The 10,023-nt window shown below is 38.9% G+C and overlaps 1 protein-coding gene across 3 annotated transcripts in view; it reads right to left on the bottom strand.

The window, feature by feature from the left end:
* CUNH11orf65 (chromosome unknown C11orf65 homolog) overlaps positions 1 to 8,899 on the bottom strand; it is a 65,008-nt gene extending 56,109 nt beyond the window's left edge. For all 3 annotated transcript variants that reach the window (XM_004764404.3, XM_004764403.3, XM_004764402.3), the window contains exon 1: positions 8,799 to 8,899. The gene's annotated coding sequence lies outside the window, so the exon portion shown is untranslated. The remainder of the gene's footprint in view (positions 1 to 8,798) is intronic.
* Positions 8,900 to 10,023: the final 1,124 nt, after the last annotated feature.

A 10,023-nucleotide genomic window follows, 5' to 3' on the forward strand; every position in this document is an offset into this window, starting at 1 on the left:
TCACACTTCCAATGTCAAAACTTACTATACAGCCACAGCACTCAAAACAGCGTGGCACTGGCATAAAGACAAACACACAGACTAACTGAATAAACATTTCAGAAATAAACCCTTACATATACATGCCCAATGATTTTTGACAGGTGCCAAGACCATTCAATGGGCAAAGAATAATCTTCTCAAGAGTGTTGAGAAAATTGGATATACACATGCAAAAGAATGAAGAAAGACTCTTTTCTAGCACTACATACAAAAATTAACTCAAAATGGATCAAATTATTGACTATAAGATCTAAAACCATAAAATGCTTAGAAGAAAACAAGTCAAAAGTTTTACAGCGTTGGATTTGGTGATGACTTCTTGGCTATGACACTGAAGGAGTAAGCAACAAAAGTGAAAATAGCAAATGAGACTTCATGATAAAATAAAATTCAATAGACACTAGCAAAATAAAAAAGCAAGTCACAGAGTAGGAGAAAATATTTACAAGTAATGTATCTGAAAAGGGTTTACCTCCAGAACAGAGAACTCCCCAAACTCAACAAAAACCAAACAACCTGATTTTAATAATGGACAATATGTATGTTTCTCCAAATAATATATACAAACAGCCAATAATCAGACAAAACATGTTCTACATCACTACTTATTAAGGAAATACACATCAAAATTATGAGATACCACCTCATACCCATTAGAATGGTTACTATATTTAAAAAAATGGAAAAGAAGAAATGTTGGCAAAGATGTGGACTAATTGGCAGTTTTGTGCACTGTGATGGTAAGAATATAAAATGGTAAAACCACTATGGAAAAGGATATGGCAATTCCTAAAAGAACTAAAAATAAAAATACTGTATGAATTAGCACTTTCATTTCTAGGTGTATATGAAAAAGAATGAAAGTACAATCTCAAAGAGAAATTTGTATACCCAAGTTCTAGCAGCATTATTCCCAATAGCTAAACATAAAAGCAGCCCAAGTGTCCATTAATGGATGAATAAACAAACGGTGATACATACAATAGAATATTATTCAGTCATTGAAAGAACGGAAATCTTACATACACTACAACATGGATAACCCTTGAGGATATTATGCTAATTGAAATAAACTAGTCAGACAAATACTATATGATTTTACCTATATGAGGTAGTTATAGTAGTCAAAATCATAGAGATGGAAAGCAGAATGGTGGTTGCCAGTGTCATGGTGGGGGTACAGGGTGGTTATGGTTTAATGGGTATGGGGCTTCAGTTCTACAAGATTAAAAGAGTTATGGAGGTTGATGGTGGTGATGGCTGCACAACATTATGAATGTATTTAATACCAATGAACTGTATGCTCACGAGTGGTTAAGATGGTTAATATTGCTTTTTGCGTGTTTTACCATACATAAAAAATTTGTAGGAAGTTCAATTTTTATACTGATTAAGCATTTGTTATCTTAAAAAAGGATGTCATTCAAAATTGAATGATTGATGAGGTCAAATAATGAAACTGTTCCAATATTGCTCCAGTGTTATCAGAAAAGTGTACTGCAAGAATTTTGTTTCTCTAGGTTATATAAATTATGTACAACAATTCTGTTTGTTGTCAGTATACATAAGGAGAGGAAATACAAGTTATACATAACTTTGTAAGTAACCCACTGTTTTCAAAGGTTTTTGTACACAGAACTATAAGGAAGACTACTGAACTAAGAGAGGGCCCATGTGGTTCAGTTTTAGCTCACATTGCTACTTATTGTAACCTTAGACAAAGGGTTCAACATCTTTAGCCTTCAGTTTCATTAGCTGTAAAATAAAGCACTGCAATAAATTAACTGCAAAGGCACTTTCAGTGTCACAATTCTGTAAGGTTACATTATAAAGAACACAATGTTCCAATAATTTAAAAAAAGTGGGTGGGGGGCGGGGTCCTGCACGGAACACAGGGAGAACCATGGGTTTTACTTAATCTCTGTTACTATACTTCCCAGTATAACTAATGTTATTCATTACATTTATAGCAATATGGTTCTGAGATGCTTTACCATAGTCCAAACTAAGTGAATAAATTGTGCTCAACGTAAAAATCCTGAACTGTTATTTCAAAATGTGAAATGTATAATTCCAAAATCCCTTAAGTAATGAAATATATAACAGACATTGACTAATACGTTCATTTAATTTAGAGAGACAAAGACCAAAGAGAAAAATTCTCTACAGGATATGCCATTTATAGGAAGAATTAAAGAAAAAATGTTTTGTTATTTTTTTGTTTATTTTAGGCTTAAAATTAATGTTTTCTTCCTAACTGTATATATTGTTGAGTTTTAAAAATTAACATTTTTAATAGGGAGACAGTGTCTATCAAAACTATCAAATAGTTTTAATAATATAGGAGGCATGGGGATATAGGTTAAATCTGTGGGTCTGAAGTGAGACACATGGGGGGGTTAAATCTTTTTTTTTTTTTTTTTTTTTTAAGATTGTATTTATTTGAGAGACAATAAGAGAGAGAAAGCAAGTGGTGGGGGGAGGGTCAGGGGGAGAAGGAGACTCCCTGTTGAGTGTGGGAGCTTGATGCAGGGCTTAATCCGAGGACTCTGGGATTATGACCGGAGTTGAAGGCAGATGCTTAACCACTGAGCCACAGAGGTGCAATATGGGGGTTTAAATCTTTTAAAAATTCTACCTCATACCTCATACCTGAGTGATTTTGTGTAAGTTATTTAACTTATTCCAGCCTCAGTTCCTCATTTGTGAAATACAGGGACTCATAGTATCTATATCTCACAGAATTAGGATTAAATTAGGTACTGTAGGAGAAGGATTTAGGACTGTAACTACTCAATAAATTGTAACTCTTTTTAAGTTTTGTTAGTCACCATACAGTATATCACTAGCTATTGATGTAGTGTTCCATGATTCAGTGGGTACTAAGGAGGGCATGTATTGCACGGAGCACGGGGTGTGGGGCATAAACAATGAATGCTGGAACACTGAAAAGAAATAAAGTGGAAAAAAATAGGCACTATCCATGGGCATTACTCTGATTTAAAAACCGATGTAACTGAACATTTATTCTCACAATTTACAGATAACTGATAGTAAGGAATGATATTTGGGGCTTAAAACATTTGCTAATTTGTGTCAGAGGATAGTATTTTGAGGTACTCTTTTTGGCTAGCAGGTAGAAAAGAAATGAAGTATAGTTTATCTGTGTATTTCTTTTTTTTTTTTTTTAAGATTTTATTTGTTTATTTGACAGAAAGAGATCACAAGTCGGCAGAGAAGGGGAAGCAGGCTCCCTGCTGAGCAGAGAGCCTGATGCGGGCCTCAATCCCAGGACCCTGAGATCATGACCTAAACTGAAGGCAAAGGCTTAACCCACTGAGCCACCCAAGTGCCCCAGTTTATCTGTGTATTTCAAGACACTTCAGGAAAATAAAGCCTTTTCTTTATAAATAGCGTGATGATCAACTTTATTTTTAAGGACACTGTCCCTATATCTATCATTTTAAAAAATACACTTAACTTTGCCATCTGTGATTTACTGTCCCTTTTAAAAATTACACCAACATTTTGGGACACCTGGGTGGCTCAGTGGGTTAAGCCACTGCCTTCAGGTCAGGTCATGATCCCAGGCTCCTTGCTTGGCAGGGAGCCTGCTTCTCTCTCCACCTCTGCCTGCCACTCTGCCTGCTTGTGTTGTGTGTGTGTGTGTCTCTCTCTGATAGATAATTAATTAATTAATTAATTAACATCTTATAAAAATTACACCAAAATTTCAACCTTGAAATGTGAGAAAAAATAGGAAAAATAATTATACTGAAATTTGAAGTGTGGTCGTCACCCTGATTCATTACTCATGTTTTCCTATTCATGTTCTTTTCCACTGGTCAAAACACAGAATATAGTTATTTGGTTATTGACAAATAACCACAGAATCAGGGCAATACCTAAATGGCATTAGAAGAATGTGTAAATATTATTCTTTAATATCTCCTTACTGTTTAAAATCCAAAATTATTTAAAAAAACAAATAAAATAAAATAAAAAATTTTTCATACTACTGTCTAGATTTAGTTACTTTAAAAGTTATTATGTAAATGACACATATACATTCTTATAGTAAAAATTTCAAATATAGAATAAAAGTTAAAATCCATCTCCATTTCTTGTAGACTAGTGTGCTCTTCAAAGTTGTCTTTATCCATTAATAGATGTGTAACTCTTCCAGATCTTTTCTTATATATTTAAAATTTACATGTATATATACATGTACACCCATGTATATGTATATACACCCACCCACTCCACACAGGTTTGTTTCATTGATGTGATGAAACTATACATGTTTTCTGCTTTCTTTACTTATCAGTATGTTAAAGTAACTCTGTCAAATAAATAAATAAAATCTTAAAAAAAATAAAAATTAGTTTGTCATCAGCAGGACAACTCACTGCAGGCTTGACCCAAAGATCAGAAGCAGTAGAACTAAAGGGGTCAGGATGGGTCTTCTGTAGGTGGATCTCTAAGAGTTGTGCTACTCTCTGTGTTCACAGACCTATGTCAGTCTCTGAATTGCGTGATACCAGATGAAATAAAGAAATTGAGAGTAGTCAAAGTTTTGCAGCAATTTGACCCCGCTGTGGTATACTAACACACCATCAGTGGGCTTACAGTTTGCATAGTACATCTTTGTTATGTTTTTTTTTTTTAAAGATTTTATTTATTTATTTGACAGAGAGATCACAAGTAGGCAGAGAGGCAGGCAGAGAGAGAGAGAGGGGAAGGAAGCAGGCTCCCTGCTGAGCAGAGAGCCCGATGCGGGACTCGATCCCAAGACCCTGAGATCATGACCTGAGCCGAAGGCAGCGGCTTAACCCACTGAGCCACCCAGGCGCCCACATCTTTGTTATTTGTATTCTTTTCTCTAGCAACTCACTTTTATTTTACAAAAGTATAATTCTGAAGGGGGACAAAAGGAAACAAACTAAGCTTGCTCTGGCTCATCCATGAATAATTATACAATCATAACTATGTAAATATTAGTATTAACCCTACCAGTATGTGCATTAGTACAGTAATGCCCTGTGATTATATGCTCTATGATAATATCACCCATGATGATATGAATTTGGATATAAAATGTTTGCTGACTACCTTCTGTCTCCAAAGTAGGCTGACCTTGGATATTCAGTTACTTTGGATTAACTCAACATTGTATTGTATGCAACTAAATTTCTGATCCTACCTAGTATTATGGCAGGATTTCTCTGTTGTGGTTTTAATTAGGAAGATGAGGGGAAGAGGATGAGTGTGTGTAAGTATGTATGTGTGTTGTGGCACTTTGGTATAAGAGGCCTGTATTATAGAAAGATATCAGACAATAACTACATCTAAAAGAAATCAAGAACAAGCAGAATAATAAGCTATCTGAAATATGGAAGCAAATATTTAATATTTAAAGAAAAGGGGGGGGCTGCCTGGTTTGGTCGGTAGATCATGCAACTCTTAATCTCAGGATGGTGAGTCTGAGCCCCACATTGAGCATGGAGCCTACTAAAAATTAAAAATACGATAAAATAAAACAAAACATGGAGGTAAAAACAAAAAAATGCATGTGCAATAAAGAAAAGAAGATAAAACAGAATAGTGGGACAAAGAATGATCAGAGCTAGGTTAGCATAAGCAGTCAGGGAAGGCATCTCTACTGAGAAGACATTCGTTTTCAAGATGCAAAGACCCAACTACAGGAGAGTTGTAGAATTCTATTCCCAGGCACAGGGAATAGAAGATAAAAATGCTCTGAGATAAGAAGCTTGGTGTGCTCAAGCAGCTGAAAGAAAGCAGGGTTGTTACAGCTGAAAGAACAAGCAGAAGTGTCCGGGGAGAAAAGGTCAAAGAAGTGGGCAGGAGTCATACAATAATTATACAGGAAATTGACTACAAACTTCTGGTTTGGATGCTGTACCACAGTTGGCTTATATTAGCTCAGTGGAACCAAAATGTAAATTTTCAAGAATTTTGTAAGGTGGTTTTTAAACACAGTGATTACTAAAAATCATTTAAGCTTATAATCAAATAAAATAAAGGTAACAAATACTCAAAATTTAACACCTACTAATTATTTTACTATTTTAGGGGATCATAATACACCACCTTAAAATATGTCAGTTTGGCACAAGGACTGTTTTCAGCTAAAAGCAATTTGGAAAGAACAAATAGAGGAAAACCTTTCTACCTCCCCATTTGCCTAAAAGTGGGACACAAATTTCCCTTTTTGAAGGTGTTTTGTCTCTCCTTTACTGTACCAATAGGAGAAAAGTAGTATCACCAGAAATAAAAAGTCAGCACTGAGATGGGTGTTTACAAACAAACCTTAATAAAATAAACCTTACCTTTACTAATTTCCCTATAAATTTACCTTCCCACAATTTACCACCCTTTGTTAAAGTGGTATATAAAACCCTGGGCCTAAACTCCTCTGTAGGTTTTAAATTTTTTATATATTTATTTATTTTGAAAGAGTGTGAGCCAACAAGCAGGGGAGGGGACGTGCCAGAGGCAGAGGGTGAGGGGGAGAGAAAATCTCAAGCAGGATCCATGTGAGCCCAATGTGGGACTTGATGGATCTCACGATGCTGAGATCATGACCTGAGCTGAAATCAACAATCAACAGACGCTGAATCGACTGAGCCACCCAGGTGCCCCTGGGTTTTAAATTCCTTTTCTGTGAGACCCCCATGTGCATGTAAAACTAAAGTATTATAAGCAAATAAAATTTGTTTACCTCTTCTCTGGTTAATTAGTCTTGTCAGTTTAATTTGCGGGTCCCAATTACAAAACCTAGGATTGTAAAAGTTTCTTTCTTCCCTACACTCCATTTTACTACGATTTCTTGAGGTTATTCATGTTCACTGCAGTGGCACTGCTGATAACTGCGGCTGCAATCTCTGCTGTAAGGCTGTCCTGTATATCGCAGGATGTTTAGCAGAATCCCTGGACTCTGTCCACTAGATGCCGATAGCACAGCTGGGACAACCAAAAATGTCCCCCGACAGTGCCAAATACCCCTTGGGGAGCAAAATCACCTGTGGTCGAGAACTACTGGCCTATATGAGCTACCTACAGGTATAGGTCTGGTGGAAATAATATATTATGGTGCACTAGGGCACGTTTCTTCCCAATACCTGGGGTCATTTTGGTATCATGAAATTCGGCATGGCCAGGGTATTTCCATCACAAAAACTGACAAACACTACAAATCAGGTCTCGATATGCTGTTTTGCCAGTTGGTGAAAATGGTAGAGGACACTGCATTCATCAACGTGTCGTGGGTCACCACTGCATTACGGATAGCACAAAATCCTGACACAGTATCTTCAACAGTATATTCAACCTTACTGATTCAGAAACGAGTCCCTCACATCACTGACCCGTGAGGGTACCCCGCATATCCCAAGAATGTGCTCAGTTCTGTCAAAGGTACACGGAGGGTCAAGTAAATGGACATAAAGAACAAGATTTGGCCAGATACAGTCGCTGGGAAGTGCTTTTAAGTACTGTTTATAGTGGAGTAGTCAAGAAGAAAGCCGGGTATAGGTTAAGGAGGTGGCCAAGTGGGGACAGTTAGTACAAGAACATCTGCTTAGAAGCTGAGACACAGAGCGGCTGGCGGGCAGCCATGGACTCCAGGGGTGATCTTTTTTAAATATGCGAGACATTAAAGCATATTAAGAGGTTGTTAGGTATGATCCCGGAGCGAGGGAGAAATCAAAGGTGACCGAGAGGCACTATTTGAAGAGTGGACGTCTTTTGAGTAGGTTTAAGAGAACACAGTCCGGAGAAGAGAGCCGGCAGGGACAGCTGGTGGCCTGCGACCGACGGCAATACCGGTTTCACAGGGTTATGACGAGGCTCTAAACTAACCGACGGGAAAACCCCGCTTCATTTGCAAACACTTAAAAAGCACGACCGAACCACACCGCTCGTGTAACGGAGGAATTGACTACATCCAGGTTCCACCTGCAGATTCAGAAGAGGGAGACTTTCTATCTCACCTCGCCGGTAATTTCTATTTTAATAGATGAAGACTCCAAGGACCTTATCTTCACGAGAAAAAGCCCTCAAGGTCCGTCTCTGACTTCTCGGTACCACTACTTTAAAAGCTGGGCAAGAGTATTTAAGCTGATTTGCTGGGATCAGAACCTACACTTCCTCCTCTGTTTTGGTGAACCCACCAAAGGGTTTCCTGACTTTTTTTTTTTTTTTTTTTTTTAATCCGTTCGGTCATTTCGCTCTTCCTTTTTCCCTTGTAGTCCTTCATCCTGAGGGCGGAGGAGGGCAAACCACCACTAACGTACTGCTTGAAAGAACGCTTTTCCCTTTTCTAGCTCCAAACAACGCAATGAAACGACAGGAAACCGTGTCAGGGGTCGAACCGGAAATAAAAAGTCCAGGGAAAAAAAAAAAGTATGGTGGGTTAACAAGTTATTTTGCCCTTGGCCTCAAGGGGGAGAATCCAGGTCTCTAGGGGGTGCGAAGAGCGGGGACCGGGAGGTGGCGGAACGAGCAGGGAGCGCGTCCAGCCCCAGCAAGGGGGTCAGAGGGGATGGAGGCCGGCGGGGGTGGGGAGGCGGCGACCTCAGGGACGCCGAACGTTTTTAAGGGGTGGGCTGGGGAGCGGAACTCAAGGGCAGGGGGCCTGTAGGGCTCTGGAGAAGGGTAGGATCAGACCAGGCGCCACAAAGGCGGGCGGAACTGCTGTGGTACTGACGAGAGGGAGGGGACACCGTTCCCTTCACCTGTCAATCGCCGCGCTCCCGAGCTCCGCGGGACTCCTCGGTTACACAGCAGACGGAAATGACGCACTCGACTTCCGTTCTCAACTTCTCGAGGCCCCCGCCCTAGCACCGCCCCTTAATAACGCCATTTGGCCACGCCCCCCGTACCGCCCCCTGGGCCCCGCCTTTCCCCAGCCCGACGTCACTGTCTCCAGGGGGATGCAAAACAAAAAAATCCGTGATAGTTAAACCTGCGAGCTCTCACTGCGATCGTTAATGGCTTTGAGGCAAAGATTTCGAAAGGGAAACCAAAGTGAATTTCTGCGAATTGGGGCTAAACTTACTGCAAAGTCTGGTCACTTCCTCCAAGGGGTTTAAAGTTGTGGGAGAAATACACAAAATCTTTCATATTTAAGTACTTTATTCATTTGTGAATCAGAAAACGGATCCTTTTATCGATTTGGCAGCTAGTGCTCAGGATCAATGAATAAGTGACAGGTGATTGTAGTCTAATGCTATTTCTAAAGTTAAGCTCTTTAGCTGGTGAAGCCTAAACCAGTTTTGTTTTTTTAAATTGAGGTATAATTGACATATACCATACATTAATTTCAGGTGTACAACATAATGATTTAGGACTTGGTTGTATTGCTAAATGATCCCTACAATAAGTCTAGTTAACATCTGTCCCCCTACGTAGTTACAGCTGTACCAGCATAATGGCGACCTGAACCAGCGAAGACACTGCACTTCTTGTATTTTTACCTGAAATAAGAGAAAATAACGGTGTCGAGCCCAAATTTCTTTCTCCCTAATATTAGATTTATACCTACTAGGGACTGAGTGGCAGTGATAGACGTTTTGGTTCATTTATTCAGGAAGACACAATAAAATTAAAATTAGACCAGTTCAGTTACAGAAATACCAGGGCTATAGGTGGTTACAATCTTTCTTCTCTTTCTTTAAATATTTATTGTTTATTTATTTGAGAGAGAGAAGGAAAGAGCACCAGTGCAAGCAGGGGGAGGGGCAGAAGAAGAGAGAAAATCTCAAGGCTCCCCACTAAGCATGGAGCCCACTTGGGGCTCAATTTCAGGATCCTGAGCTCAATGACCTAAGCTGAAACCAAGAGTTGAGACTCAATCCACTGAGCCATCCAGGTCCCCTGGTAGTTACAGTCTTTCTTAAAAACAGAAATTATCTTTCTCAAAATTTTATTTAGAAAATTTACTTTATTTAAAAAGTATAT

Source organism: Mustela putorius, unplaced genomic scaffold, assembly GCF_011764305.1.
Source record: "Mustela putorius furo isolate JIRA1106 unplaced genomic scaffold, ASM1176430v1.1 tig00000198_pilon_pilon_pilon, whole genome shotgun sequence".
Classification (NCBI taxonomy): domain Eukaryota; kingdom Metazoa; phylum Chordata; class Mammalia; order Carnivora; family Mustelidae; genus Mustela; species Mustela putorius.